This window comes from Pleurodeles waltl, chromosome 9, assembly GCF_031143425.1.
Source record: "Pleurodeles waltl isolate 20211129_DDA chromosome 9, aPleWal1.hap1.20221129, whole genome shotgun sequence".
In the NCBI taxonomy this organism is placed as follows: Eukaryota; Metazoa; Chordata; class Amphibia; order Caudata; family Salamandridae; genus Pleurodeles; species Pleurodeles waltl.
Genome location: NC_090448.1, coordinates 203,894,657 through 203,914,784, shown reverse-complemented (window position 1 = coordinate 203,914,784; position 20,128 = coordinate 203,894,657). Strand labels below are relative to the sequence as shown.

At 44.3% G+C, this 20,128-nt stretch overlaps 1 protein-coding gene across 1 annotated transcript in view; it reads right to left on the bottom strand.

The window, feature by feature from the left end:
• Positions 1-20,128, bottom strand: part of CFAP20DC (CFAP20 domain containing) — a 1,731,599-nt gene that overhangs the window by 1,621,629 nt on the left and 89,842 nt on the right. The gene's annotated exons all lie outside the window — the stretch shown is intronic.

Genomic DNA, 20,128 nt, shown 5'->3' with positions numbered 1-20,128 from the left:
CTGGATTCATCCTTTCCTTGAAGCAGAATCCCCTGGAAAGCAAGATGGCGGCCGCGTAATTCGGCCACGAAACGTCTGCTCCGGCCGGAACCCTCCAGTGCAGTGGAAGCCTTCCTGCGAGCCGGAGGCTCTCTTAGCAGCGGCGGCGTCCTCGGATACAATGTAGCGGCTTCGCTTTTGACTGGACATTTTACAAGCGGCAGAATTGTTGCTTTTAAGAACATTTTTGGATACTGTTGCTAACGCTAAAGGATTACATGTTACCTTCGCAAGAAGTGCTCTAGCTTGCTTGGTTCCTGTTTTTTTCTTGAGGAAAGTAAAATAACGTGGATATTGCTGACGGGGTCAAAGGATTACATATCGCCCCCCTGGAATGCGGTCTGGTTCGCTCCTGTTTCTGCCTGAAGGCAACGTCTGGTTTGTGCTCCCGGACACCAATTGGGTACAATTTCAGACGTGGACTCAGAAAACGGTCAGAGTTTCTTTTCTTTATTATAGACGTTTGGCATATACTATAATAACGCATCTGTGCTTCAGAAAGCAAAGAAAGTAAAAATGCCGCCAAAGGGGGCAAAAAATGTGACTTTGTCTGGACGGGGCAAGCCGGTAAGGGCTAGTTTGTCAACTCGGCAGGGGGGAACTATGGATACAAAGCATGGCTCGGGAGAGAAGGTTGTCTCTAAAATTAAGAATGCCTCATTCGACAGGTTTCTTGAGAGAGGGAAGGACATACTGGCGGGGTATAGATACCCCCCACTGCTGTGGAGGTTGATCAACTAGTAACCAGTGAGATGGCGGCTGCGGAAGGGCCCCCCCCACAGGAAGATGGGGGGAGGCAGAGTGATGTCGTAGACGTGGCAGCTTTAGAAAAACAAGTTACTGGAAGTCCGCGGAACAGAGGAAGAACTCTCAAGGTGATATGATACTGCAGCAGGTAGATGAGGGAAGTCAACAACAATCACAACAAGAACTTCTCAGCGGTAATGGAGATTCGCCACACCTTGCCGGAATAAGTTTGTTAAATCAGGGGCCTGTGATGTTAAGTGATAATGAGACAACGCAAGGGGACAAGTTTTTTTCATTATCGGATCATTCAAGTTGGTCACGTAATGAGCAGCTGGACTTAGAGGTGGATAAAACTTCTTCTGAACTTGATTCCGAGGTATCCTCCTTGGCACTGGGGAGGGAATCACATGAAAGTAGCAAGAATGCTACGGTTAGGAAAAAACAGAGGAAGAGAAGTGAGCAAGTAGGACCTAACAAGCACTCTATTAACTCACTGGACACTAAGGGTCTTCAGGGTCTTCAGTGGGAGTATTCTAAGGACGATTTAACTCTATATGACAATGGTGAAAAACAGCCTAATCCTGTGTCGCTGGAAACCATATATCAAAGTATTATGGAACATCGAGAGGAATCCAAATCTGAGAGCCGTAGGACTCAATTGGCTTGCCGTAAGATGCAAATCCAAATTCGTCGGGTGGCGAAGACATGTTCGGAGTTCACTACACGGATGGAAGAAGTGGAGACCCGTATTTCGCATCTGGAGGATGAGGCTGGATCTCACCAATCGACTCGAGAAGCTATGGAGAAACAACTTGAGGACACTCAGTGGAACTTGACAGATTTAAAGGATAGATTAAGGAGGAATAATTTGCGCGTACTGGGTGTGCCAGAAGGACTTGAAGGATCAGATACACATAGCTTTATGGTCGCACTTTTTAAGGAGGCTTTTCCGGACTTACATCATTGGGACTGGGACAGAGAGATTCAAAGAGCCCATCGATTTCCCTTTAGCAAAGTAGGGTCAAACTCAGAAGGAGGAAGTGGTAGACCCAGAGCAATATTAATCTCTTTGCTTAATTATCAGACACGACAGGCCGTATATGATCGAGCTCGACCCAATTCTAGAAGTAAGGCTAAGGGATGCGAGTTTTTTGTGAGACCAGATTTTTGCCACAGTACCGTTGAAAAAAGGTGGAGGCTCTGTCAGCTAATTCAACCACTTCAAAATAAGGGGGCACAGGCTTTTTTATTAAACCCAGCTAAACTGAAAGTAGTAATGGACAACAGGACCCACTACTTCACGTCAGAGGTGAAAGCAAGAGCTTTTATGGGTGGACTCAGTGGTCCGGTTTCTCAAGGTAGAGTTCTTTGATTAAGGCAAAGGGTGGGGGAAAGCAGAAAGGGCTAGGAGCTGAGAGTTGAGAAGATGAGGCGGTGGTAAATAACCCCTTAGTGCTCCCCCTTAGGATTAATTCCCCCTTTACAAACTCAGATAAAATAGTACTTGGATAGAGAGAGATAGAGATCAAGAAAGGGAGAAAAAGAGAGAAAAGGTCTAAAAATTAAATAAATAAAAAGCCAAAAAACAGGCATTGGGTGGGACGGTTGGAGCGGATGCTTTACCATCATCAGGGATAGTGAGATCCCATACTTTCCATAAACTGGGTGTAAGGGTAGGGGAATGGGGGGGTGTGGTTGGTAGTATGGTTGGGTGTCAAGGGGTGGGAGGGTAGGAGGGGGTGGTGGGGAGTGGGGGGGTACTAATATAGGCAGGAATGTTCAGAATAATTTAATGAAGACATGTCAGAGGAAGAGGATTTATATGGCTCAATGTCAACAAGTAGGTTTATTTAGAGGAAGAAGTAGTGACGTGAGATTGGTACAACAAACTGAGCAATATGGCAAATAGATTAAGGATCTGTACGCTGAATATTTGTGGTCTTAATGGCCCTCAAAAAAGGAAAAGAGTGGCAGCTGGGCTTAAATTAATTAAATCAGATTTATACTGCTTACAAGAAACACACGTTGCATGGAGCAAGCGAGAGCTCATACGAGAGCTTGGGCTAACACCTCTGGTTTGTACCTGGCAGGAGGTATCGACACGTGGGGTGACGATACTTGCTAGAAATAATAATGTGCATTTTTTCTTCGATCTCGAGCAAGTAATGATGGGCGATGGGCTCTCGCAGAGCTATCTGTGAACACATTTAAATTTACTCTTTGCACTATATACGGGTCAGTTTTTGATGAGGTTGAGCCTCTGGATACACTGAATGTGGAACTAGTCGGATGGCCCTTACCAATATTTGCCTGTGGTGATTTAAATATTCACTTAGAGGTAGGTAGTAATAGTATGGGCGCTCAGAGCTCATATCAGGGCCGAAAGCCCAAAGTATGGAAAGCTTTAAGGAGGTTAGTGATGGAACATGGGTTGATGGATGTTTGGGAAAATATTAAAACTCCAAATCCAGGGTATACCTATTACTCTTTCCCACATGCTAAATTAGTAAGGTTGGATTACTTTTTTATATCACAAAGTTTAATTCGAGGGGCTGAAATAGAATGCAAGCCCAGATTTTTATCAGATCATAATCCGTTAATATTGTCTATAGTAGTAAAGGGGCCATCCAATCCGCGACGCGTGTGGACATTTGACAGGAAATTGTTGGTTGACCCAGGATATATATCCTATATGAGAGTGTGGATTCACCAATTTTTTGACACTAATAGGAATATGGCAGATCCGGGGATGGTATGGGACTCATTTAAAGCTGCTGTAAGGGGTGAAACCCTTAGCTATAGTTTGGGAATACAGACAGCTAGGGGGAAGGAAATTGCAGAGCTTCAAGAAAGATTAATAACAAAAGAAAGGGAATTAGCCAGTAAAATTGCTAGTAAAGAAGATGTTACTCTCACCCAGACGACGATTCTTAAGGCTAAAATAAACGTTTACCTGAACAAAACAGTTGCAGCTGCTTATCAAAGTCATCGATCTGAATATTATGAATATGGTAAAACAACAGGAAAAGTCCTAGCTAGGCAGGTTAGACAAAAGGCGGTTAAGCAGAATATTTTGAATATAATTGATGGTAACAGGCAGAAACATGCAGAGCTAGAAGGAATTCTAGAGGTTTTTAAGGGTTACTATCAGGATTTGTATAGAAAAGATATAATGTATTCTGAACAGCTGCAAAAAGAGGGCAGCGGATTTTTGGGGGAATTAAAAGGTACAAGGCTCTCTTCCGAGGAACAAATTATATTAGATGCACCAATTCAGATTGAAGAGATAATTGAAGCAGTGAGCTCCCTGGCAACAGGGAAAGCCGCTGGGCCGGATGCTATACCACTTGAATTCTACAAGATTTTTTTAGCAGACATAAAAAGGGACATGCATAGTATTTTTTGTATAGCGCAGACAGGCCATGCGCCTCCATCGTGGGAATGTGCAAGTATTATAGTGTTAAAAAAAAAAAGGATAAACTAGCAGAGTTCCCCAGTTCGTATAGACCTATTTCCTTGTTAAATGTAGACGGAAAGATCTATGCAAAGGTTCTGGCCAGTAGATTGGCAAATGTAATAGTCAGTTTGGTAAGAAAACAACAACATGGGTTTATTCCTGGCAGAGATACAATTGATCATATAAGAAGAATAATATCCATGTTTGATCTTGCAGAATTGCATCAAACAACTCTAGGGCTATTACTTTTGGATGCCGAGAAGGCATTTGACCGTGTATCGTGGAAGTTTTTATGGGAAACTATGCGCTGGAAAGGCATAGGAAGTGGGTATATCACAGCCATAATAGCCTTATATGCAGCCCCAAAAGCTAGAATATGCATCGCAGGTCTGGAATCAGGTATTATTTCAATCTCAAGGGGGACTAGACAGGGATGTCCCTGTTCCCCCTTGCTCTTTGCTCTATACATTGATTCTTTCTTGCTGAGATTAGAAGAATGCAAAAATATTAAACCTCTATTATATCATGGAGAAACATATAAGGTGTTTGCGTATGCTGATGATGTAGCTATAGTGACAAGCAACACGGAGGAAGCTATTAAGGCAGTAGAAATAGAGGCAAGAGAGTTTGGAAGATATTCTGGATATAAGTTGAACTCTGATAAAACACAGATAGTATGCTCTGAGCATGTTTCACTAACAGACAAGAGGCTGGTATCTGAAGCGGTGTATCTGTGGGTTAAAATTGCACCAGTGGTTAATCGTTTGGTGGAAATTAACTTTATTTCACTGTTAAGTAGAATAAAGAAGGATTTAGATAGAATAGAGGGTCGCTGCAATGTATTGAAAATGATGGTTCTTCCGAAAAGTCTATACTTATTTCGGGCTATTCCCCTGGAGGTTAACAAAAAGTGGCTTAAGAGATTGGAAAAAATGGGGAATAACTTTTTATGGGGATATGCCAAAACGAGAAGGGCGATGAAGTATAGGACACTTCCCAAGGACCGAGGCGGGTGGTCAGTCCCTAATTTCACACTGTACTAGTATGCTTGCTGTCTTCAAAATATGGATGAACTTATAAGGGGAAGTTTCAGTGAAAATGTAGAAGTAAAGCAAACCCCTATCTATGCTATGATGGCGGGTGGGGAGGCAAGCGGATGGTTATCTAAATTTGAGGAACCAAGTTACTTCAAAAAAGTAAGATTTAAGCCTTTTTTAGCCGCCTTCAAGGTTTGGGCTCAGATAAAACGGAGCATGGGACTGGGAAAGATTACGGCTTACACACCAATGAAATTCTCAGCTATTCCAAATCATATCTTTAGGGATCCCATACTAGCTTTCTGGCATTCTAGGGGGATAAACAAAGTTGGAGACTTGTATTGCAAATCCGGATGTAAATCTTTTATGGAGTTGCAGTCCCAATTCGGTTTACCTAGGACCCATTTTTTTACGTTTTTGCAAATACTAAAATTTTTACATTCTCAGAAGTACGACAGGTCAGGGATGTTGGAGATTCCTGTAGTTGAGGCTGTTAAAAATGGCGCAAAGATTGGCAAGCTATATACTAACTGAGTTACAATCAGATGATATGGTACATCAGAATGAGCGATGGACTGTACGGTTTGGGGTGGTTGGGGAATGGATGGACCAATCTTTAGTTATGGCTGATACAACATTTCTCTCAGCTAATCTGAAAACCCAGCATTACAAGACATTGATGGACTTATATTATACTCCTGCAAAGTTGAAAAAGTGGGGGAAATCCTCTGGAATTTGCACTCGATGTGGGGAAGCTGAAGCTGGGATAACGCATATGTTTTTTGCATGCCCAATGTTGCGGGGAATTTTAAACGAGATAGAGGTATTCCTTAAGAAGATTACGCATTGCAATGTTCAGGTAACTGTTATGCTGGTAGTACTTGGGGTTATGGACTCATCTGAAGGTATGGAACCTGCACTGTATAAAATAAGGCGATTTTTATTTCTAACAATGGCAATATATCGTCTTTGTATTGCTACAGACTGGATCAAAAAAGAACCCCCCACGTTTGAGGGTTGGCGCTCTAGATTACTTGCCATTTATAATATTGAATTAAGTCTCTACAAGCTAACGGGTCACAAGAAGAGGTATAGGGGGGAACGAATGTGGGCACCATTGACTAGATGGTTGGAATATCAAGATACATTGTAAAAAATGTTAACTGTTTTGATATGCGATGTATACAACTGTCTTCTTCCAGGTCCTCTTTCTCCTTCTTTGTTTCTTTTTTACTCACGGATATAATATATGTCTTCTTTTTTTTTCTTTTTTTTCTTTGTATAGTCCTCCCCCTCCGACATATTAAAATTGAAATAAAAAAATTAAAATAAAAAAATAAAAAAACGAAACGGCTGTGCCTGCCCTCAAACAATGCAGTCTCCAACCCCCTGATGTGTGTCTGGAGCCTGGCCTGGGCAAGGCAGTATCCTGAAAACAACTGAGACTTCTCTTTGAAGTAGGCCTACTTCTAAGGCAGAAAGGGGTATAGGAAGAGCACCCACAACCCCTCAAAATCTGATCATTTCTGGAATCAAGAGGAACCTCTGCCAAGGAGAAGAGCTGAGGAGAAGTGCTGCCCCTGCCTGTGACTATGCTTTGTTGGGATTACCTGCAGTTGCTGCTTCTGCCTGTGAAAGAGGACAAAGACTGGACTTTGTTGTGCATTCCTGCTTGTGAAGAATCTCTGAGGGCTTGAACTGAGTTTGCCTCCTGTTGTTGATGTCTCAGGGCCATCAAAGACTTCCCTTGCCAGCACATGGACTCTCTGCTGAGACTCCTGTCCTGCCAAGTGGTACCCTATCCAGTTCCTGGGCCCTTGAAAGGTGAAGCTGGCAGACAAAGACTGAAAATCTACACACAGACCGCCATGCAGGGAAATTTTCAACGCACCTTCCGTGACGCAGCTGATAAACGATGCGCCACCGGCTTCGCGGCTGAAATCAACGCTCCACCTGCATCGTGGCTGGAAGATCGTCACAATGCGGCTGGAGAAACACAACACCCACTAACGGAGGCTGATAATGACGCAAACCCCATGCAGTTCGGTTCTGTGATACTGTGCGACCGGATTTTCAACGCAAACATCCCTGGGCGCGGAAAAGAATGCAAAGCCTGCCAGGATCCAAGATGCCTATCCAGCTCGACGCATCGCACTCTTGCGGGAGAGAAGAAACGAAACATGCCAAACCGACCAGAGGAGGAATGGCCATGGTCTTGCTTGCGAGTGAGAAATCAACGCATCGCTGGCCTTTTCCAAAGCATACTCCCCCATGCAGTGTTATTTTGACACTACCCAGGTACTTTTGTACGCTAATAAGTTCTCAATGTTTTCTAAAAGATTTAAGACTCTAATTTTATGAAAATTCATAACTTGACTTGTGTATGTTGGATTTTTGTTGTTTTGGTCTTGTTTTGTTTAGATAAATATTACCTATTTTTCTAAACCTGTGTTGTGTCATTTTGTAGTGTTTTCACTGAGTTTCTGTGGGTGATGGGTCAAATACTTTTCACATTGCTTCTGAAGTTAAGCCTGCCTGCTCGTGCCAAGATACCAAGGGTGTGAGCAGGGGTTAACTGAGGGTGATTCTCCTTTACCCTGATTAGAGTGAGGGTCCTTGCTTGGACAGGGGGTAACCTGGCTGCCAACCAAAGACCTCATTTCTAACATACTATGATTCTGCCTCCTCTTGGGCTTCATGCACCACAGCCTTCTGTCAATTATAGATTCCAGTTAAAGTATATGGACAAGGCTAAGTACTTTAACATCAGGTTAGTGCACAGTAATCCATAGTTTAGTAGATAATTCCAAGACTGGTTTTCATGAAGGCGTGAGCACGTCTTTGGATTTTGGACATTGTTGGAGTATTTATTCCCATAAGGCCCAGAGCTCCAGACTTGTTGCAGCACTCCGAACTTTATTGTACCTGAACTGAAAGTTTAGCTACTGTATTTCTTGACAAGTTGTAGCATTTTTGGAGAAACGTCTGGAGATTGAAGTTGTATCCAAGTTTCAATCTGAACATTGAATGTTACGGAGTGCCGGAAAACTGTAGTTAATTCTTGAAATGGTTCCTGGTCTCTCTCATGCAAAATTTATAATCAGTTCCGTAAGTGTACATTATCCTATAAGCAATTGCTAAAACATTCTGAGTTGAGAACTGGTGGGTGAATGGGCTTCTTGTTCTTTTTAGTGCTTCATACCTACATCAATGATAATGAGGTCCAGGGAGTTCCCACCCTACTAGGCAATGGTGCAAGACAGCAGAGCATCCCCCATTGATGCAATTTCATCTTTTCTTGTTTTATCCCATCCTTCTTATCCCCTGGAGTCAGGGTGCAGGCAAGAGCGGAGTTTACCTTCGTTCATTCCCTGCATCGTTAGAGATTGGAGGTCCAGCATCGTCTCCGCAGTTGGAACCAGAAAAGTGTGTGACAAGAGCCACGAGGATCAGGACAAGAACAAACCGGTCCACTGAGACTTAATCTACGAGAACCGCAATTACCATGCTATAGAGGACCAGAAACATATAGATAATGAGGAACAGGAAAAGAGAGGCAGGAGGATGTGGAACAAGGGGAACGGGACCCAGTGGACAAGGGCCAGAAGGAACAGAAGGACCAGAGGTAGAAGGAAATGAAGGTTCTGGACCATAATGATTGACGAGTATGCCCAGGGCCAGTAGCAGAACACCCAAGTAAACAAACCAAAGAGGACCAGTACCAGGAGAACAACTGAAAGAAGGAAAGCAACAGGAGGGTCAAGACCACAGAGATCAAATGTCAGAGGACCAAGAGACTGCAACCAGAAAGGACCAGAGCTACCTGGAGACCCCAGAGTAGATTGAACAGGAGGTCATGAAGATTAGGAAGTCTTGGCCCAATGGGAAATGGATCAGAAGATCCCTAAGTGTCAGCATCAGGGACATCGTAAACAAGGGTAACAAGAACTACATGAACCAGAGTGACCCACAGCATGGAAACTAGGGGGGGCTTGTGCCAGAGGGATGGGAAGACCAGACCCAAGAGGCCTATTACTAGGGAGACCATGATAGAGGGGATCATGGTCAAATGGATAAGAACAAGGTAGAACAGGCAAACCAGGAGACCAGGAGGACTAAGAGTAAGATGGGGCAGCAACAATGGGAATTAGGAGGGCTGCGGACACCAAGGCCAGTGGAACTAGCACCTGAAAACCCAATACACAAGGACCAGGCAATGGAGTACAGAACTAAGCCAAAGGACTAGTATCATAAGAAGTAGGAACAAGCAAATGAGGGGGCTAGATAAGCCAGAGGGCAGAGTGTGGAATTCATATAGCCCGATGCCCAAGATATATTGTTAGGGGTCAAGGACAACACGTTTTCAAGGTTATTTTGCCCTTGGGACAAGTAGACCCAACCACCTGCAGCACAAACCCTTTGGTTGCCAATTTACAGTACCACATTAAAGTCCAGGGAAAGGAACTGTCCGCAGTTGAGATAATATGTGCCTACATCTTAATGCTGTTCGAAATTGTATTTAAGGTTCATTAATGCAAAACCTTTATTATTAGGGTGTGCATTCTAAATAAATGTTGTAAGCACGGACTGCACTGCTGACAGTGGTTCCAGTAAAAAAATGTGTACACAAGTTTCAACATTGAAAATATGAGGCTATGTATATTGGTCCCAGAATGCTCTCTGAGTAAATGCACATTTTTGCAGAAGCTGGAATGCAAGATTTATGATTTTTTACATTCAAAATAAAATGTTCACAAAAAATGCAACTAGGAAAAAAACATTTTGCTAAACTTCAGTGAAACTTAGGTACCATTTCTTTGAAACATCATTTAGTAAAATGTGTTTATGTATGCAAAAACATTCATAATGGAAAGTTAGTGTAACCATTTTCAACATGACCCTGGTAAACATGGATATAAACAAGCACTGGCAAAGCCAATAGGTCCAACATTGTTGGTCAGTCGTTTGGTTTTGTCAATGCATGTCTGTTTTGGCATGTTTTTGTTCAACTTTATTGCTGTTGGAGCTGCTCTTCCCTCACCATTCTAGCAAAATGCAAAACTAGTTTTTGCCCGCAATAAGTACACATTGCCACAATAGCTACTGGCACTGAACATACCTACTTTGTGTGCTGGTATGCTCCTTGTGAAAGAGCAGATTGTGTTCACTGTAACGTAATGTAAGATGAATTTGTAGAGCATGGAACTTGTTATGTGCAAGTGTGTCCAGGTGTTGAGTAGGATCGGGCTCTGCAAGTAGGATCAGTCACAGTAAAGCCAGCCGATAGATGGAGAAAGATATAATTTTAATAAAACAAAAACACCAGACCTAATTAGGTGCCCAATTCTTAAAGTATGTAATAAAAGTGCACACATTGTATATGTCTTCGCATTAGTGCAGATTTGCCTATTTCATGAATTCACAAGAATTTACAGAAATAGACCAGGAAATTGTATTCCTATAAAATATTTTTGAACTGTATTTTAGCATGAGCAAATATGCAGGTGTAGATTTGTTCATGTGAAAATCTGTTGAGCATTTATAAGTTCACTTCCCCTTTAACCATTTTTTCCCAAACCTGTAAGAAGTTTTACTTCCTACTCTTGTCAAGAGTGCATTTCCAACCTTTCTCAGTATGAAAATGATTGGAGAAGAGCTAGTGAAAACCCTTAAAACGTGCTAGTTAATAGGTTTGCACAGCATAGCCATTCCAACCTTGGAACTATTGCCTACCGCTACCTCCTGCGCCAGTATGTAACTCTGCAGAAAGGTGGCAAAATAAAGAAATTGCTAGTATTCAAGCCCTACTATAGTACATGCCCTGGCATAATCAGAGAACCTATTATGAGAGCACTAATATGATATTAGTGCCATAATTTGTCGGTACACTACATGGCACCAAAGGGACAAGTACATTTTTTACAGGACAAGTCGATTTATGAAGCAACATGTCCCATGGGTAAGTAGATATTTTATTAAATTACACACCCCTGCAGGGGAGCAGGACCACAAGGGTTGATGGATTGGGGTGAGGAGGATGAAAAGGTCCAAAGTTCAAAAGCCTGTGAAATAGGAGACCCAGGATCCAAAACACTAGAGGCAGGAGTACATGAGAATGGCAACAAGTCAAATAAGGACCAGAAAGTATAGAGTAAGGAAGGCTCTAGACGATCATGAACGATCATGAACTGGAAGTCAAGAGACATCAGAACTAGGAAAGGTTAGGATGGTCTGTTACAGGACACGGTATTGTAGAACCATGCAAGAAGGAGTAGAAGGACGACAGCCAGGAGGATCAGGGCCAGACCGAAGAGTACTCCAAAGATCTGAACCTGACAGTGTGTCCAGAATACTAGGAAAATCAGGACAGGGACTAGGAAGACTAAGGGGGCAGTACCAAGGGTACCCAGAAGACTAGACCAAGAGGTCTAGGTAAGCTAAAAGGATCATGATCATGGTCTATGTAAACTAAAAGTATCATGACCACGAGGACTGAAAACAGGATCTAAGGGACGAGGGCTCGGGTTACCAAGCGGGGCAGGGCAATCGATACCGGTAGTAGGACCAAGGTGAGGAGGATATGATGTATGGAGACCCATCCGAATCAAGAACACAAAGTGTAATGGACAATGGTGGCCAAGAGGATGAAGACCAAAATGACCTGGCTCAGGAGGACCCAAACAAGGAAAATCTAGGTTAAAAGGTCCTGTTGCAAGGGTTGCAGTATTAGTAGAACTAAATGGACAAAGACCAGTTCCAGGAGAACCAGGAAAACCAAAACCAGGAAGACAAGGACAAAGACTAAGAGTGCCAGGACACGAGAAGCAAGATGGAGCAGGACATGTGGTACCAAAGTTAGGAAGTTGATGGTAGGGAGAACCAGTAAAAGGTGACCAGGATCACCACAAATGAACAGGGCCAGATGGGTCAAAACTGGGGAATGAAGAAAGGCCATGATGGTCAAAAGGCAAAGTTTACGATAACAAGCACAATAGGACAAAAAGAATCAGAATGACCAGGACTGTGGTGACCAAACCTAAGGTAGCAGGTGGGTCGGACCAGCATAACTAGGCCCAGGAAAACCCTAACTATAAGGAACAGGACCAGGAGAATTAGGACCAGGGGCATCAGAACCACGATGAGCACAGCCTGGAGTTCCAGGCTACAGGGCTAAGAACACAATGGCTGAGAACATGAGCAACAGGATAGTCAGGCCCAGATTGACAAGATAAAAGACTATAATGGTGAGTTTGAGTAGAAGCATGAGGACAAGCAGCTTGAGGACAAGCAGCTTGAAGACAGGGTCAGGACTACATCCAGGAAGACAAGATCCGAGCGCCAAAATAACTAAGGAAGAGGAGAGGGTCAGTACAAAGAATACCAGGAGGGCCAGGACCAGCGCAAGGCAGATTAGAAGGATCAGCACCAAAAGGCCCAGGAACAGGCCTAGGAGTGCAGGGGGGACCATGACCAAGGGACTAAGGCCCAAAGGACCAAGTGTAGCAGAATGATGAGAACCTGGGGGTAGCAGGACCAGGGTGGTGAAGATCAGGAAGACCATAACAGCCAGAGCCAGGGTGACTAAGGTGTAGCAAGGTGGCAATATTTTGTGGTATGGCTGGGAACCTTACCATGTAATACTTGCAGGCTTCCCAGAGGTAGACCTCAGATTCACACCAGTAGACCTTAGCTCAGTCCTGTTAGAGTGGCAAAAGAGCAGTCAGGCTCCTTAAAGGAATGTGTTAAGCATTTCATTACACCAACACGGACGATAAGTAATTGCCACGGGTCAAAAGAAATCCAACACCAATTTGTAAAAATAAATAACATTTTTATATTAATTTAGCCACCAACACAAAGTTGATATGTTGCAGATAACTGGAGGTATCACTTTTAGAGTATTAAATAAATCAGTCCTTTGCAGAGCTGTCAAACTATCATTGCTGTTAATAGGAGAAAACACAGTATTAAATCTGTCACTTGTAGGGTGAGTACTATGTATCCCACACAGGGTTAAAGTCTTGTGTGCCCAGAGGCAAAGCAACAACCTTTAGTACAATTTTACCCTGCTCGGGGGACCATGATGCAGTGTGGTGCTGACTGTCCTTGGTGCTGAATGAGATTTGCGGTCCTGGGGGTGGCACCTTAACAAAAGGTACTTTGCACATGGAGTTCAGTGAAGCCCTTTGGTTCTTGAGTTGTGACTTGGCCTCAGATCAGAAATCACCAGGTAGAGCAGCTTGGTGGCATTTTGGTGACTTGGGTGCAGAGGTGCTCGTAGCTATCTGGAGTGCTGAATGGGATCCGTGGATGCTTGTTTTACCAGGCATGCCACACAGGCTGAAAGGAGATGCAAAGACTGGTCAACAGAGCCCCTGAGGTGGGTGGTTGTCAGTGACGATGGTTCCTTGGGCCAGGAGCATTGAGTAAAGAGGCTAACCACCAACAAGCCTTGGTGTCGGCAAGCAAATCTTCTTCCAGAGGACCAGGGAAACAATGCAGAAAGTTGAGCCTCACTGAGGGTCGGGGTTTCAGTTCCCTGAAGGATTCTGACCAGTTACTTTCAAGCAGCCATGCTTTGGGCCCGGTGTACAGTTCTTCAGTTCTGGTGAAGAGGTTCGGTTGCAGAGGGGCTCACCTTCCTTTTGGAAACAATCTCTGGTCCAGGGTGTGCAGAGTGGCTACAACAGGTGCTACAACAGGTGCAGATAATGCTCCTTCTTTGTGGAATCCTTTTTATTTCAAAGCAGATCTCAGTTTCTGGTGTCAGGGGTGCTACTTAAATCCTAGATTTAGAATTCTTCAGGAGTATGGGGACCAGTGGCCAATGGGCACCTAGTCCTGAGGCTAACCCGTCCCTGAGGTGATCACATCTAGTGTGAGTGTCACTAAACTACCCCGACCCACTATTTTTAAGCCTTTTCAAGATGGCATGAGCCATCTGCCACGGTACACTCGGCCCACCCCAGAGGTTTGGTCAGTCTTAGAGGAGTGTTTGTCTCCTAACTAGCTCATATTCCAACCTGCCCACCTTGCAAGGTGCCTGGGGCAGGGAGAGACTTTGCCCTTGAGTAGGGGCCAAATTCCTTTGTCCAGCAGCAGCAGTGCACCCTTTGAAGCTCACCGCCGCGATGGGTCTAATCACTAGCCATCCTGACAGGGCTAAGGTGTGACCTTCCTGCATAGGTCTTTGTTTTGACCTCTGGGAGTGGCACACATTCCCCAGCATGTGGTCAGAACTCCCACTTGGTAGAAAACACACTGAAAGCCTGCCAAGGCAAGGGAAAGCTGGCAACTCATGGTGCATCCTTGGAGGACGGCCCTTGGGGACATTCTAGGTAAACCTGGGCACAAGAATCGTGTTCAAGGTCAAAAGGCACAGTCTTTGACACCGAAGGACCAGGACACAAGAGAACAGGTAGACCGAGAGGACATACAGGACCAGGAACTGATGTACTGGGAATCAGAAAAGCAGGTAAAGAAGGCTCAGAAGAATCAGGTTAAAAGGACGAGAGACTAGAGGATCAGGAAAGAAAAGGAAGAACTAAGAGTAGAGGGCCTGAAAGAACCAGGATTGCCAGAAGGTCAAGAACCAAGAGTATTAAGTATACAAAGACCCCAACAAGGAGGATCAGAAACAAAAGGATCAAGTCAATTGGACACAAAACCAGGAAGCGAACACAGACTTGAGGATCATGAATAGAAAACAGAAGACCATTGCTACGCAAACCAGACAGTGTGAGGAAGACTACGAGAACAGGACCAGAAGAATCAAGAGGAGACGGCCAAACAACCTGAGAAGGCAGAACAAGAGCTTAAAGTACATGGCAGGGAGGACTATTGGTAGGCCCCTGATGGCAGCAGCACTGATTGTGCCACCCTAAAGGGTCATGCATCCAGATGCACCCAGCATTGCCATTGCAGGCTGAGTGTCCTGGTGCAAACCTAAAACACAAACTCGAAATGGCACACTGCCTGTGTGTCCTGTCCACCATACACTGCATTTACTATGGGTAAGACACCCCTCTGGCAGGCCTTACAGCCCCAACGCGGGTACACAATGTTATATGTGAGGGTATAGCTGCATGAGCAGTATGCCCCCACTATGTCCTTGCCAAATATGGGACATAGTTAATGAACAGAGCAGCCATTTATATACATTTGCAGGGCACTGGTCAACATGAGTTTCAAAGCTACATGATGGCCACTCTGAACCCTGGGTAGTTTGGTATCAAACAACTCAGAATGTTAAACCCAAACTGGTACCAGTATAGGATTTATCCCTGAATGTACCCAGGGGTTACCTTAGAGGTGCCCTCAGCAAAAGCTAACTACCCTGGCATGGTTGCCATCTGCAGACACCCAATCTACAAACCTTAGGGTAGAGTCCCGTCTCTGATCTGTAGAACAATGCCCTTAGTGGGTGGAGGTGCGAACACCCCCTTCTTCAGGAATGTGCATTGCCCTGGCGGTGAGTTTCAAGGGGCTTACTGCCTTTGAAACTCAACTCCTAGACCTGACGCTAGCAGCAGATGGCCAACTCCTTTGCAAACACCGACCTCTGGAGGGAGAAAAGGTGGGAAACGATACAAAGAGTAGGAGGAGTAGCCCCACCTGCATGCACCACCCCTAAGGTGTTGCCTGCGAGGTGGTCACTCTGTTTCATTTTCCTCCATCTTAGATGGACGGAAAATAGCCAATCAGGGATAAGCAAGTGACTCTTCCCACAGAAGTGGTCAATATAGTGGGTGTAGCCACTCACAGGTACGTGTCCCATTGGATACTACCAGGTTCCCCCTAAAAAGCCCACTAAAACAGTATATCTAGGGCACCCCTAGACCAGGTAATCAGATTCAGACACAAAGAAGACCAGCACCAAGAAGATCCAAGGCACGAGAACTGTGGACCTGCTACACAAAGAAAAGGCGCCAGGACCTGTCTGCTGCACCCAGGACCCGACAATCACCGCTGTGGACCAGCTGGACTGACCTCAAGAACCCCAGAGGACCTCCAGGTTTTGCCAATTGACCAAGAACTCCATCCATAGTAGAGGTACCACTCTGAAACAAAGAAGAAACCAGCAACCCAGTGAGGGTCACTTCACTGACCGGCCGCTAACTCCCAATTCGGAAGTCGCAGCTGGACCCAATGACACACCAACGACCATGAGGACAAACCCTGCAAGTGTGCAACGTTTGGTGGAACTGCGCCCTTAAGTGGCCGAACTGTACCAATACCCTGGGTACTGGTCAGCTGATGTCAGACATCAGGAAAACCAGCCTGCTCAGGATGAAAAAGGACCAGGAGAAAGCCTCAATCGAGGGACTTCAGGAACACCCTGGACCTCCTGGTAGTGTACCCCCGTTGTCCTGTAAGCAACCCTTGAAGTGACTTTTCTCCAGATCCAAAGGGCATCTTTGCACACAGCTTCTGGCACACCGATTCGGTATGGACCCCATCGCCCTGTGCCCTGCAACAAAGAACCTACTGTGTCCTAAGGGTCGCTCACCCTGCGACCTCAACACACCAAGGGAACCCCAAGGAACCACCTCTAAACTTCCCTGTGCATTGCTTTTCCAAGTGGTCCCCAACAGTGGGCCAGCACCAGCTCCAGGTACATTTCACAGCTGCTCCGCTGGAACCGGGAGCTGCCTGAACTTCTCCAGCTGGAACACAGTGCCCACCGATGGCCTCAACCAACCTGCAAAAGAAGAACTTTTGAAAGCAACTATGTGATTTTATATGTATTTTTAAATATTACTTTCCATTGATTCCTATGGTGCCTAGCTATGCACAAAAGACTTGTTTTCTTAAACTTAAAAAAATCCATACCTCAAAAATTACTTAACCAGTTTTGATAGTCTCGAGTTATTCCTTCAAATGTGTGAGTTGCATGATTGATACCGTGAGTACAACAAATGCTTTGCACTTCTCCAAGATTGGCCTAACTGCTCGACCAAGCTACCTCAAAAATTGGAGCATTAGGTGATCTAGTTTTAACCCCTATAGACCAACGTGTGGTTGCCTGGACCCTCTACACAGTGTGCCTAGCTTTGCACACTACATAGAGGGCCAGCCTCCTACAAAAAAGTGAAGTTGTTTTTGTTTGCTTGCCTGCCATTCAAATAGTAAAAAAACTCTTTTATTTAGCCATTTGGCAGATAAACAGTTAGGTTTCCTTTTTTGCAGCGCTATTGGCCAACCAGTGATGAATTGCTACTATTTAGCAAGCAGCATGGTAAATAATGACGTTTTTCTGCTGTTTGAACGACTGCCGGGCAAACACTGCAGAATCTCTATATTGTAGCCAATACATTATAAACAGTTACCAACGATTTGTCCCTGAAAACATACACCACCACCTCAAAAACTACAAGGAAATTTAAAAAAGTGTGCCCATTGATAAGCAAACTCTTCTATTCTGCTGTTTATTGGGGCTGCTTCACTTGAGAAGCAATATAATGAGAAACATAACCCTGCCATCAAGTGACACTCGACATACTCATGGCAGTATTAATGGACACCAAATGAAACACTTGAAAATCGAACATAAGTAAGTACATATTTCAGAAGTGATGTGCAAAATGAATTAAATTACACATCACTAGCCAAAGAGTGCAAAAATGCTTGCATTGAACATGAAGTGGTCCAAAGGATTTCTTTAGGCTCAGCCCTTTTGAATGAGGGAACAATATAATAACAGTTCTCATTTTTCTCCGTGAAATAAAACCAGCTCTTAACTTTTATATGTCCATTGTTTTCCACACTGACTCACAAACGAGATTTTTGATGATACACTGTCAACTGAATAACATCTTGTAACTTAGCCACTCTCTCAAAAAACATCAGGTAAGAGCTATAATCACTCAGAAGGCGGCAAATGAAACATAAAGCGTTCCTGATGGGCTAACATTTTTTGCTACATTGACTAAGGTATAAAAGGAAATCATCAGTTCGGTCATTAAAACCTCACTTGGGAATTGGATTAGAGCACACATTTGCACATTAAATGAGAACCATCCTGCTTCCACTAGAATTGGAGGCATGCACACACATTCCCCGGACCCCAACGGTCTGGTTCACCTAGAATGCACACAGTGAGGATCAGTTTGATACCCCTAGAATGGGAGACAAGCACACAGAAAATGCTTCCCCACACAAACACACAAAATATCCCCCATGCCACCCTACGGTCTGGGACACTTAGAATGCACAAAGTGAGAACCAGTCTGGTACCACTGGGATGGAAGACAAGACTACACACAAACACACCTACCACCGCACACACACTTCATGCTCCGGTTTCCCTAGAATGCACACACTGAGGACCAGGCTGGTACCCCAAAATGGGAGACAACACACAAAAACACACACACACAGTGATCACACTTACACTATGACTATTTTAACATCATGTCCATTTGGATCCTGGGATGTGCTGTTCAGAGGCATGAAGTAAATCATTCCGTGCCAACCAATTAAAAAAAAACACTATGTAGACACACTATGGGGTCGAGCCCAACATATCACTAGTCTTTACTCAGTAGGTGTGCGTTTCAGTTAGACTCATTCACATCACTGAGAGGAGCAGTATTGTACTTGGTACATAAAACTGCAAAATATTGAAGGGACATTGACAAAATATTAGGCAAAAGTGGAGACAGAATTTGGAGGAGTAAACTGGACAGTACAGCAAAATGGGATAACAGTTGCTTAGAGGAGGGCATGGGCACGTCTCCTCCAGAGGATTCCTGTAATCTCTTCTAGAGGTGGAGATGGTTAGCAGCCTGTCAACTCTAAACCAGGGTGGAGATCTACACCCTAGGTGCATAGCAGATGTAGTCATACATCTTCACTTCCCCTTCCAACAATGTGTGGCCTCAACATAGGCTATGCTGTTGCTGGGGTTATTTCACAAACTAGGGGCCTGATTCAAAGTTTGGCAGATGAGGTTACTCCATCACTAACGTGACATATATCCTGTCCACTGTATTGTGATTCCATTACATCATAATACTACAGATCGGATACCAATCACGTTTGTGACGGAATATCCCATCAGCCAAACTCTAAATCAGGCCCCAGGTATGGCAGGGTGCTGGATTTGACTATTTGTAAATGGTGCAATTGAATGCAATGAGGTCTAGCAGATAGAGCAATGGAGTTCTTGGAGGGCTGGGGTGATTCTTTCACAAGTTCCAAGATCTTTCATGGGGAAAGCCACAGGACGGAAGCTTGTACAGTAGTGATAAAATTCAGTTCTAAGAAAAAGCCTTTTTATTTGCAGAGCAGAGATAAGTGGTGTGAGTCCTATGTGCCGATCCATTTGCATGGATAGGTTTGCCTTAAACAAGCAAACAGTAATTTCTGAAAGTGAAAAACCTAATCTGGGACTCTCAAAATGTGCTTACACAAAAAATTTCCATGTGAGTATACCTATCCACGAGGGAGGGGAGTGCCGTTACATGGCTGAATGATCTGTGAGTACTCACTAACGTACTCAGGTGTGGGTAGTCACGAGTCAGTGTCCAAATTCTGTCCACACTACAAAAGGTTGGAGATTTACTCCTGTAAGTGGCATGAGTAAATTCCTTTCAAGGGCGAGAATGGGAAGGGCACAATCTCCACCAAGAATCTGGGCGGCCATTGAACAGCGTGTTTCTCCGGTTCGAGAAATGTTTCATTAGCAAAAAAAACAGCTAGCCAGATCATTTGCATTGGTAATGATGTATTCGCATGCAAAAATATAAACATTTCCACTGTAGGAAAAGAGAATTTGCAACATTTTTCAGGTCTACGACTGAAAACCTGTGACTGTTCCAGGCTTCCAAGCATACTTCTAGAAACT